Here is an 11036-nt window from a genome sequence, read left to right as displayed (position 1 = left end):
GCAGGGCCTGCTGTCCGCGTCTCAAGCGGCTCCTCTGGAAGCCACAGCGATGCTTGGAAGTCCAGCGATTCTCCCAAGCTCTACGAGACTTCGGAGACTAGCGACGACAGCTACGTGCCTCCAAGATCTTGCCGAGCCCAGAGCAGGGCTGCAGCGTCCGGCCGCCGCCGCAACTGATCTGGATTAGGTTGGCGCCGGCCTCTTGTGGCCCACTGTTGATGACGGCGTCAGCTGCAGGGGTGCGTGCAGATAGGACTCCTTGAAGCTTTCCCTTTTGTTTCTTGTGAAGAATCGAGAGGTACCCCGTGGGGGGTGTAAAGGGTCTGTAATGTCTTTTGTCGATATCATCCGTATTATGAACTTGCGCGGGCGCGAGTCCTGCTTCAGCTTGGTCTCCCCTTTCTATCCTCGCGATGACTTGGTGCTCTACGCTGACAGGTCCCGGTCCCCAGGCAGGCTGCAGCCGCCGCTGGTATGCCAGGTCGCGTGCCGTGGTCAAGGCCAGGAGGTGAGCGGCCCGAGGTCCAGTAAGAGTTCCTGAGGCGCGATGCTCAGGAGGTCCCCTTTAGCGCTCAAGCAGCCGTCAGGAGGTAAGAAAGGGGGTGATGTTGCCGTGGCAGGGCTGCGGCTAGTGTGGTTCCTAGGCCTTAGCGGTTTTAGCCAACCCGGGCGCGAGACTTATCTTGACGGTCCGGGGTCGATTCCTCATGATGCGCCAGATTCGTGTGTAGGTGTCCGTAGCATAGCTAGCCTGGGCCCATACGAGCCTCCTCTTCTCCATGTTCTCCTCTGTGCTCTACGTCCTCAGGTCCCGGCCCTCGAGCGAGCTCAGCCGCCGCTGGTATGCCAGGTCGCGATGCCGTGGTCAAGGCTAGGGGTGAGGGCTGGAGAGCCAGCAAGAGCTCCTGAGTCGCGATGCTCAGGAGCGCCCCTTTTAACGCGCAAGCGGATTGCATGGGAGAAGGGGGAGCTCGCGGTGCCGCCTGCCGTCATTCTCAGGGGATTCCTGCAACATGCATCATGCCTCGTGGAGGCGTTTAGACTTGTGCTTGATATTTGGGAGAACAATATGTCTTGTAATATTTGCTTTGGGATTTTGCAATTTTCTTCCTATTTGCTTTACGTTCTACGTCAGCAGAGCCCGGCCCCACGCATACCTCAACCGTTGTTGGGCCAACCGGAGACCAGGACGGAACCAAGGAGTGAGGGGCTACGTGACCAGTTAGGCTCCTGAGTCGCGATGCTCTGGAGTCCCCCTTGACGCGCGAACAGCTTATAGGAAGGAGACGCGAGGATAGGTTTAGTGTTCTACGTCGGCACAGCCCGACCCCGCGCATACCTCAACTGCCGTTGGGCTAACCGGAGACCAGGACGGACCCAAGGAGTGAGGGGCTACGTGACCAGTTAGGCTCCTGAGTCGCGATGCTCAGGAGTCGCCCTTGACGTGCGAACACCCTTCGTACCTTTGCCCTTGCTGAGGCTCGGCTCGGGAGGGGCGCGCGACGACCAGGTCCGGGGGACCTGGTTGGGTGGCGTACGCTTGGGCGTGACTCGAGCGCAGCCCCCGTGCCCAGCCCCCTCGCGCGACTCTCCCGAGGGGAGGTGTTGCGATGAGGCCGGACATTGAGCTCAGGGGCTCCCTGAGGTTGATGCGGCCGTAGGGCCACCCTCAGTTGTTTATCACCAACGTAGAGCATAGCGCTTCCGCACTTGCACGGGCATAGCCGCTCCTCGGCAGTGTCGACGGCCAGCGCAGAGCATGGTGCTTCCACTGGTACGTGGGAGGGGACTCCCTACTGCGGAGAGCCCCCAGGGCGTGTACAGCCCCGCCCTGACACGTGGCTTGCACGGCAGGGCTAGACGAGGTGTGTCTAGGCACTCCTGAGCCAGCGCGGGACTCACGAGGCCCTACCTCAAGGCGGGTTGCGCCTGGTCTTGGATCTTGTTTACTGTGTTGATCCTGCGAGGTGGTCAGACAACCTGCGTTGAATGAATCTCCTGAGGTTATCGCGTGAGAAGGCCAAGCACCAACGGCCCCAGGAGGTGACGTGAACGGGGCCGGCCCTCTACACAGAGCTTAGCTGTTGGATTTATCGACACTGCAGAGACGGGCCCGAGCACAGACGCCGTGCCTAACCCTCTCACGCGAAGGGTCCTGAAGAAAGACGACCGGCGTGCGGCTCCCGCGGTGGGTGACAATCGAGCAGGTGATAGTCATAGATAGATTAAGCATGGAAACAAACTGGTTTAGGTAAATGCAAGGAAGATACGCGCCACTGGGCCAGGCCCGAGCGGCTTCGGGATGATGCAGCCCGAGGGGCGCCCCAACAAGGTAGGCTAAAGACATAAAAAGGGATACATGCCACAGGGACGGACCCACATGGCCTGGGAATGATGCAGCCCGAGGGGCGCTCCTATCTAAATAAACTTGGAAAATGTCACCTGGTTTTGTTGATGAAGGGATGTTGAGGCAGCTGAAGGTACGCGGCGAAGGGGTTGCTCCTCACAAGCCACCGGGGCCCTGAGCCTCGGGAGGCTCTGGGGGTCCAGGCGGTTCCTTGAGAATCATCTCCATCTCCGTCAGGACGGCGTGGTGCCTGGCCTCCTGAGACGCCAGGACACGCCGCAAGTTGCGCTGATAGGCGGATGCCATGCTCGGCAAGCCAAAAGGCATGCGAACGTAGCTGTGCGGTGGGCCCTCGTAGCGTCCCACGCACGAAGGCCAGAAGAGCTCCTGAGACGCGGCCCTGTTGAGCCCTGGGACGTCGATGCAGACGCGCAGCCCGGCATCCTCGCCTGGATGGGGAGCTACGCCCGGTGAGCGGCGGTCGCCGTGCATGGCTCTCGCGTCCTGCAGTTCCTGAGTGGTCTTGGCGATGAACTCCTGAGCGTTGGGCGCCCCTCGCCCTGTGTCCTCCTGAGGGAGACGTGCCGTGAAGCACGCCTCCAAGTGGAGCCCGAGCTCCTCCCTCGTGACGTTGGCAAGGTCTGAGGCCCTCCAGAAGAGAGCCCCCGAGCCCTGCCCAAGGAGGGCGCCGGGCGCGCCTTCCTATGCGAGGGAGGGAGGCGCCCCAGGTGCGGGCGCTGATCCTGACGAGGTACCTTTCGCGACGCCACCCTCCTGAGGTCCTGCACGGACTAGCTGCTTCTTCTTCTTGGGGACAACCTCAGGAGGGTATAGAGATGCATTGTTGTCGGGGTCTCCGATTGATGCTGCTTGGAAGGCGCGCTCGAGGGAGCACACCGCATCTCTTTCTTCGCAGGGGACTGTGATGATCCCGCCGCTCCTAGGCATCTTGAGGACGTTATAGCTGTGGTGCGTCACCGGCATGAACTTGGCCAGGGCTGGATACTCGAGGATGGCATTGTATGGCAGACGGATGTGCGCAACGTTGAAGTCGATGAGCTCGGTGCGGTAGTTGTTGCGTTCTCCGAAGGTGATAGGGAGGCGGACCTGCCCTATCGGTGTGGTGGAACCGTCGGTCACTCCTGAGAAAGGCTTGGTAGGCTAAAGCTGGTCATAGGGCACTTGCAGGTTGTCGAACGTGTCGACGGACAAGACGTTGGGTCCTGCGCCGCCGTCGATGAGGGTCTTGGTGACTTGTACGTTGCTGATGACGGGTGAACAAAGCATCGGGAGAATGCCAGCAGTGGCCGCACACTTAAGCTGATCTGCCGAACTGAAAGTGATGCTGCACTTGGACCACCTAAGCGGGCGTGTGGCCTCGAGCTTGGGGAGGACTGTGTTCACCTCGCGGGCAAACTGCTTGAAGATTCGCTATGAGGCTGGGGCTTGAGCCCCGCCCAATATGCAGGTGATAGCACGCGGCTCCTGGAAGCCCCTAGCTCCCTCGTCTTGATGGTGGTCGTCGTTCCTTCTTGGTGGTGGCGGCAGCGGAGGAAGCCCAGCATTGCCCTAAGGACGGTCCTCGCGAGGCTGATCCCTCGAGGCGCCCTCGCGAGGCTGATCCTACCAGCGGTCCTCACGAGGCCGATCGCGCCACTCCTGGTGTGGGCCACGATCGTCCCAGCGACCTCCACCACGTCCTCCTCCTTGGCCGTAGCCCCGGTCGTTGCGCTCGGGGCGTTGACTGAAGCGTCCATCGCGAATGGCCCTGAGCTCTTGACAATCGTTGGTGTTGTGGCTGTGCACGTTGTGGAAGGCGCAGAACGGTCGGCTGCTCTTGGATGACTTGGGCTGGTCCCTGCCACGCTTCGAGTCCGGCTCTGCCGCGAGCACGGTTGCTCCCTTGCGCTTCACGTCCTTAGCCTTGGCTTTCTTCTCCTCCAAGTCGGCAGCTGGGGGCTCGAGAAGGGAAAGGCGCCCTTCCTCAACCCTTGCGCACTTGGTCGCCAGGTTGAACAGCTCCAGGGATGTGCACAGCTCCTCGTGGATGGCGAGCTCCTCCTTCATTTTGACGTCGCGGACGCCATCGGAGAATGCCGAGATGATGGCTTCGTCCGTCACCTTGGGGATCTTGAGACGAACGTTGTTGAAGCACTGGATGTACTTCTGGAGGATCTCTCCCGGTTGTTGCTTAACGCGGCGCAGATCACCCGCGGCAGGGGGGCGGTCGCGAGTGCCCTGGAAGTTGGCGACGAAGCGGTCGCGCATCTCGTCCCAAGAGGATATCGAGCCTGGAGGCAGGTTCAGGAGCCATGAATGAGCACCGTCTTTGAGCGCCATGGGGAATCAGTTCGCCATGACTTTCTCGTCGCCGTTGGCCGCCTCGATGCTCAGCTCGTAAAGCTGCAGGAACTCCGCGGGGTCGGGGGTGCCTTCTTAGCGCGGAGGGAGGTCTGGCTTGAACTTGCCCGGCCAGGCGACGCTACGCAGCTCGGGGGTGAAGGCTCGGCAACCGGCTGTGGTCACCGGGGCCCGTCTTGGAGGTGGAGCTTGGTCTTGGCGCCCGCGGGCCGCCACGGCAAGCGGCACAGGGCCCTGCCACATCAAGCGATCCTGACGTGGCGGTGCGGGGAGTGGTGGAGCGTTCTCTTGCGGGCGAGGGACTTCCTGGCATCTTCCTTCTTCGCGCACGGGCGCCGGACGCGGTGGGTCACGCAGCGGAGCCGCGCGCCATGGCGCCAAGGCACCGTCTTGGTGCAGAGGTGGTGGAGGTGCTCCGTGAGCTACGTCGCCCGTAGCTGGCGGCGGACGAGGCAGCGAGAGGGACGGTGCAGGGGAGCCCCCTGCGGCGCTGACAAGCTCGGCGATGCGGTCCAGCCAGTCCTCGTAGAGGTCGTCGATGGGGCGGTGGCGCAGGAGTTCACGTGCCATGCAGAGCGCGGCCTGTGCGTCCACGGGAGCGCGATGGGCATGAGACGACGAGCCGGTCGGGGTCAGCGATGGAGTGGCGGTGCGGCCGTCCCGCCGCACCGAGGGGTGCAGCGAGGAGTCTTGCTGCTCGTTCCCCGCCGGGCCGGAGGCGGCGTTGACGGCAGGCAACGGAGAACGACGAGGTGGCCCGCCGACGGGAGCCGTCTGGGCGACACGGGTGGCGAGGGCGGCCCTGCGCTCAGCGCGTGCTCGGCGGGCGTCCGCCATCGATGCGACGAAGCGACGGGACGCGGATCACGGAAGGAAAATTCTAGCGCACCCCTACCTGGCGCGCCAAATGTCGGATCTCGGGTTTCGGCAAAACCCTTAAGGTTCGAACTCTGGGGTGCGCACGAAGATCACTCCCTCATAGATCACGCCCTCTCGCGCTTCGCGATCTCTAAGCTGGCTCGATGAACTCGCAACACAAGGGACACAAGATTTATACTGGTTCGGGCCACCATTGCGGTGTAATACCCTACTCTAGTGTGGTGGTGGTGGATTGCCTCTTGGGCTGAGGATGAACAGTACAATGGGAAGAATAGCCTCCCGAGGAGAGGTGTTCTTGTGCTTGGTAAACTTATGTGGATGAGGATGATCGGAATCCGTCCCCTCCTACTGTGGTGGCTAGTCCTATTTATAGAGGCCCCGGTCCTCTTCCCAAATATTGAGCGGGAAGGGATCCCACAATGGCCAATTTGAAAGGGGACAGCTAGTACAGCTTATCCTAACAAAAGTAGTATTCGCCTGCAAAAGGCTCTGGCGGTGACGCCGCCTTGGGCTCCACAGTGACCTCCGTCTTGTCGTCCTGCTGGTCTTGGTCTTGTTGCACCGATAGGGAAACCTTTGCTTGATGCCTCGGTACTCCTCTCCTGCGCTTGCCCCCTTAACACCAAAGTGGAAACAAGGACACTATGCATGCTGGCGCCCACCTGGTCTCGATCGTCATGGCTCACGTCACGAGAACCTCGCTGCCTTGCCTTGATCTCTCCACCCCTCGCGAGCCAGCCTGGTGAGGCCGCTCCCGAGGATGTCTTGTGTCGTCCGCCTCGTGAGGCTTGCCCCTCGCGAGGGTCTTGAAATCTTGTTGGTGAAGATGGGCCGTACGGGCCCGCTCGCAGAGCCACGCCGTGGGCCACAGGCAGGCAAGTCTGGGGACCCCCGTTCCTAGAACGCCGACAATCACGACATAAGGAAAACATTCTCCAATTTTTACCAGGGCATGGTGAGGCCATACCATGGCACCACACCAGGCGTCATGTTTTCCAACCATGTGTTTCATTTTTTGTATAGTTGTTAACCGAGTAAATGACGCGTTTATGGTTGACTATTGCCACACATTTCCTTGAAATATCTGCCCATTCCTTGTAAAAGGCATGAGAATGTGCTAAATAACACGAGCATGATTTTCCAGACCGTTCTTGTGCACCTTTTCATGCACCGATTGTTCAAATTTGAATTATGTCCATTAATGCCTAGAAAATGCACATAATCCCCTAAATATGGTAAATGAGCCCAGAGAAATGTCAAGTTTGAACACGTTGCATTTGAGGCGGTATGTTGATCGTTGGAACAAACTGAATGACAAACTAGGACGGAAATTAGGATTCCACTTCAATCTTGGCGATTTTCCCTCTCGAAAGCATGGAACTTCCTCGGTGATGGTTCGATTATGAAGGGCGTGCATGACAACATAAGCCAAACCTTCTCAAATTTTTACCAGGGCATGGTGAGGTCATACCATGGCACCATGCCAGGCGTCATGTTTTTAAGCATTTATGTCATTTTTTCTATAGTTGAAAACCCAACAAAGAAACATTTGTGGTTGACTATTGCCACACATTTCAACGAAATATCTATCCATTATTCCTTGTGAAAGGCATGGGAATTTACTAAATGGCACGAGCAAGGTTTTCTAGGCCGTTCTTGTGGACCCTTTCATGCATCGATTGTTTGAACTTGAATTATGTGCATTAATGCATAGGAAATGCACATAATCCCCTAAATATGGCAAATGAACCCAGAAAAGTGCCAAATTTGAACACGGTGATTTGCAGGTTGTATGTTCATCATACAAAAAACTCGTGGACAAAGGACAAAGGAAATTTGGATCCCCCTTCAATCTTGGTGATTTCCCCCTCGAAACCATGAAACTTCCTCGGATGATGGTTCGTTTTATGAAAGGCACGCATCACGACATAAGGAAAACATTCTCCAAATTTTACCAGGGCATGGTGAGACCATACCATGGCACCACACCAGGCGTCATGTTTTCCAACCATGTGTTTCATTTTTTGTATAGTTGTTAACCAAGTAAACGACGCGTTTATGGTTGACAATTGCCACACATTTCCTTGAAATATCTGTCCATTCCTTGTAAAAGGCATAAGAATGTACTAAATAACACGAGCATGATTTTTCAGACCGTTCTTGTGCACCTTTTCATGCACCGATTGTTCGAATTTGAATTATGTCCATTTAATGCCTAGAAAATGCACATGATCCCCTAAATATGGTAAATGAGCCCGGAAAAATGTCAAATTTGAACATGTTGCATTTGAGGCGGTATGTTGATCGTTGGAAAAAAACTGAATGACAAACTAGGACGGAAATTTGGATTCCCTTCAGGCTTTGTTCGGTTAATCCTCTGCCCAAGAGGATTGGAGGGGATTGGCAAGGATTGGTTCGTATTTTGACTTAGAAGAGGTTTAAATCCCCCTCAAACCCCTTCAATCCACTCGGATTCACACGTAACCGAACAAGGCCTCAATATTGGTGATTTCCCTCTCGAAAGCATTGAACTTCCTCGGTGATTGTTCGATTTATGAAGGGCGTGCATGAAGACATAAGCCAAACCTTCTCAAATATTTACCAGGGCATGGTGAGGTCATACCATGGCACCATGCCATGCGTCATGTTTTTTAAGCATTTATTTCGTTTTTTCTATAGTTGAAAACCCAACAAACAAACATTTGTGGTTGACTATTGCCACACATTTCAACGAAATATCTATCCATTATTCCTTGTGAAAGGCATGGGAATTTACTAAATGGCACAAGCATGGTTTTCCAGGTCGTTCTTGTGGACCCTTTCATGCATCGACTGTTTGAACTTGAATTATGCGCATTAATGCCTAGGAAATGCACATAATCCCCTAAATATGGCCAATGAACCCGGAAAAGTGCCAAATTTGAACATGGTGATTTGCAGGTTGTATGTTCATCATAGAAAAAAATCGTGGACAAAGGACAAAGGAAATTTGGATCCCCCTTCAATCTTGGTGATTTCCCCCTTGAAACCATGAAACTTCCTTGGATGATGGTTCGTTTTATGAAAGGCGCGCATGACAACATTTTTACCAGGGCACGGTGAGGTCATAGCATGCCACCACACCAGGCGTCCTATTTTTTCAAGCATGTATTTCATTTTTGTATAGTTGGTAACCCACTAAATATCTGCCCATTCCTTGGAAAAGGCATGAGAATGTACTAAATAGCACGAGCATGGTTTTCCAGACCGTTCTTGTGCACCTTTCATGCACCGATTGTTCGAATTTGGATTATGTGCATAATTAATGCCTAAAAATGCACACAATCCCCTAAATATGGTAAATGAGTTCGAAAAATGTCAAACTTGAACACGTTTCATTTGAGGCGGTATGTTGATCGTTGGAAAAAAACTGAATGACAAACTAGGACGGAAATTTGGATTCCCCTTCAATCTTGGTGATTTCCCTCTCGAAAGCATTGAACTTCCTCGGTGATGGTTCGATTTATGAAGGGCGTGCGTGACGACATAAATCAAACCTTCTCAGCTTTTAACCAGGGCACGGTGAGGCCATACCATGGCACCATGCCAGCCATCATGTTTTTCAAGCACATATTTCATTGTTCTATAGTTGATAACCCGGTAAATGACGCGTTTGTGGTTGACTATTGCCATGCATTCCATTGAAATCTTTGCCCATTCCTTGTAAAAGGCTTGAGAAATTACTAAATACCACGAGTATGGTTTTTCTAGACCGTTCTTGTGCACCCTTTCATGCACCGATTGTTTGAATTTGAATTACGTGCATTAGTGCCTACAAAATGCACATAATCCCCTAAATATTGTAAATGAGCCCGGAAAAGTGTCAAATTTGAACACGGTGATTAGCATGGTTTATGTTCATCGTAGAAAAAAACTCATGGATGAAGGACAAAGGAAATTTGGATTCCCATTCAATCTCGGTGATTTACTATCGCACACGATTCATCTCCGTCACCTCTGCGAACCGTGTGTGTTCGCTCACACATGCAAAAGGAAAAGAAAACCCTCGCCCACTTCGTCCCCACTCACTCACCGCAGACTCCTCCGCAACTCTGCACCCTAAGCTCGACGGCTGTTGGCGGCGGGCGTAGGTCGCGGTCCAAACGGCACCGGATTTCACCTCCAGCGCTTTCCGTCGCCTATCTGCACCGACATTCTAGACTCTGGTCGACTTGGGTTTTCTGCGGGATTGGGCCGGGGATTTTTCTCATGGAGAAGGTAATCAACTTAATTAGCAAAATATTCACTCATCTATTATCGCAGTCTGTCCGTCCCTGTTAATCAACCGGCGGAAATCGTCGTGGAATCATTTTATTCTAGCTGATTCGTGGGTGTTCATTCAAGTGTGCACAGTGCAAGAACAAATCGGGCAACTGTGGTCGTGGCCAGTCAGAAACGAAGTTCTATCTCACCATTCCGGATGAATTCAAGGAACGCTCGGTATGTTCAATCTCAACCTACCACGGTCGGCATGGCCTAAATTTGTGAACATATACCGTCTGTTGCTACATTATCTATATATTTGCATCAAATCTTTGTTACATTATCTATTTTTAATTCTATATTTTTGTACTTTGCTTGCATCTATATATGGATATGTTCTATCATTTACTCCCATATTTGCATCTTGCTCGGTTATTTCAATATATCTAATTTACGATCTTAATTTTCATTTCAAGCAGTACATCCCTTGCTTTGCAAGAACAGGAGTAGAAGGAAATCCTGGGCTTTACTTTGCTGTTGACTCCCAGGATGTCATATTGTCAACGCAATATGGATTTAATGACGGTTAGCATAAAACTTGATAAAGATGGTCACTCCTATTTTAATGCGGACCTTTGGATAAAATTATCTAAGTGTCATGAACTGAAAGCTGGCAATAAAATTCTAGTGCGTGCACCACAACCTGGTCTAATTAACATGGATGTTTACTTCCCCAACATCATCAGCCGATCAAAGTTTGATTGAGGTTAGTGTCCTTTCAACTTTCTCCATGCTGTCATATTACTATGTAAGCAACCAATTGATCACTATTTAAGCAACCAATTGTGATATCATATTCTGACTCCGTTCCTAGGCAGTAACAAATTTTGTTTACCAATTTATGCGCACTATATATTCTTCTGCCATGTTCTGAATAAATAATACCTTTCCACCTTTTAAGTAGGATATGTTGGATGCATAGTGAACGATCTGTATGTTACTATGCGTACCAAATTTCACTGGAAGGACTTGAAGCATGTCATAAACTTTGTTGATAATCTGACAGAGATAGCACAGCGTATGAACACTGGATTTTGGATGGGATTAATTAGACCTATGGTGCACACACTAAACAAGACCAATTGTGTGCACAAAGCACTGGTAAAAAGTATTATTTTAATGTTGATGCTCATAAAGTATATATCTC

The sequence above is a fragment of the Triticum aestivum genome, chromosome 6D, assembly GCF_018294505.1.
Source record: "Triticum aestivum cultivar Chinese Spring chromosome 6D, IWGSC CS RefSeq v2.1, whole genome shotgun sequence".
Lineage (NCBI taxonomy): Eukaryota > Viridiplantae > Streptophyta > Magnoliopsida > Poales > Poaceae > Triticum > Triticum aestivum.
The sequence above is the reverse complement of the archived record's forward strand: the minus strand, read 5'-3'. Positions refer to the sequence as shown.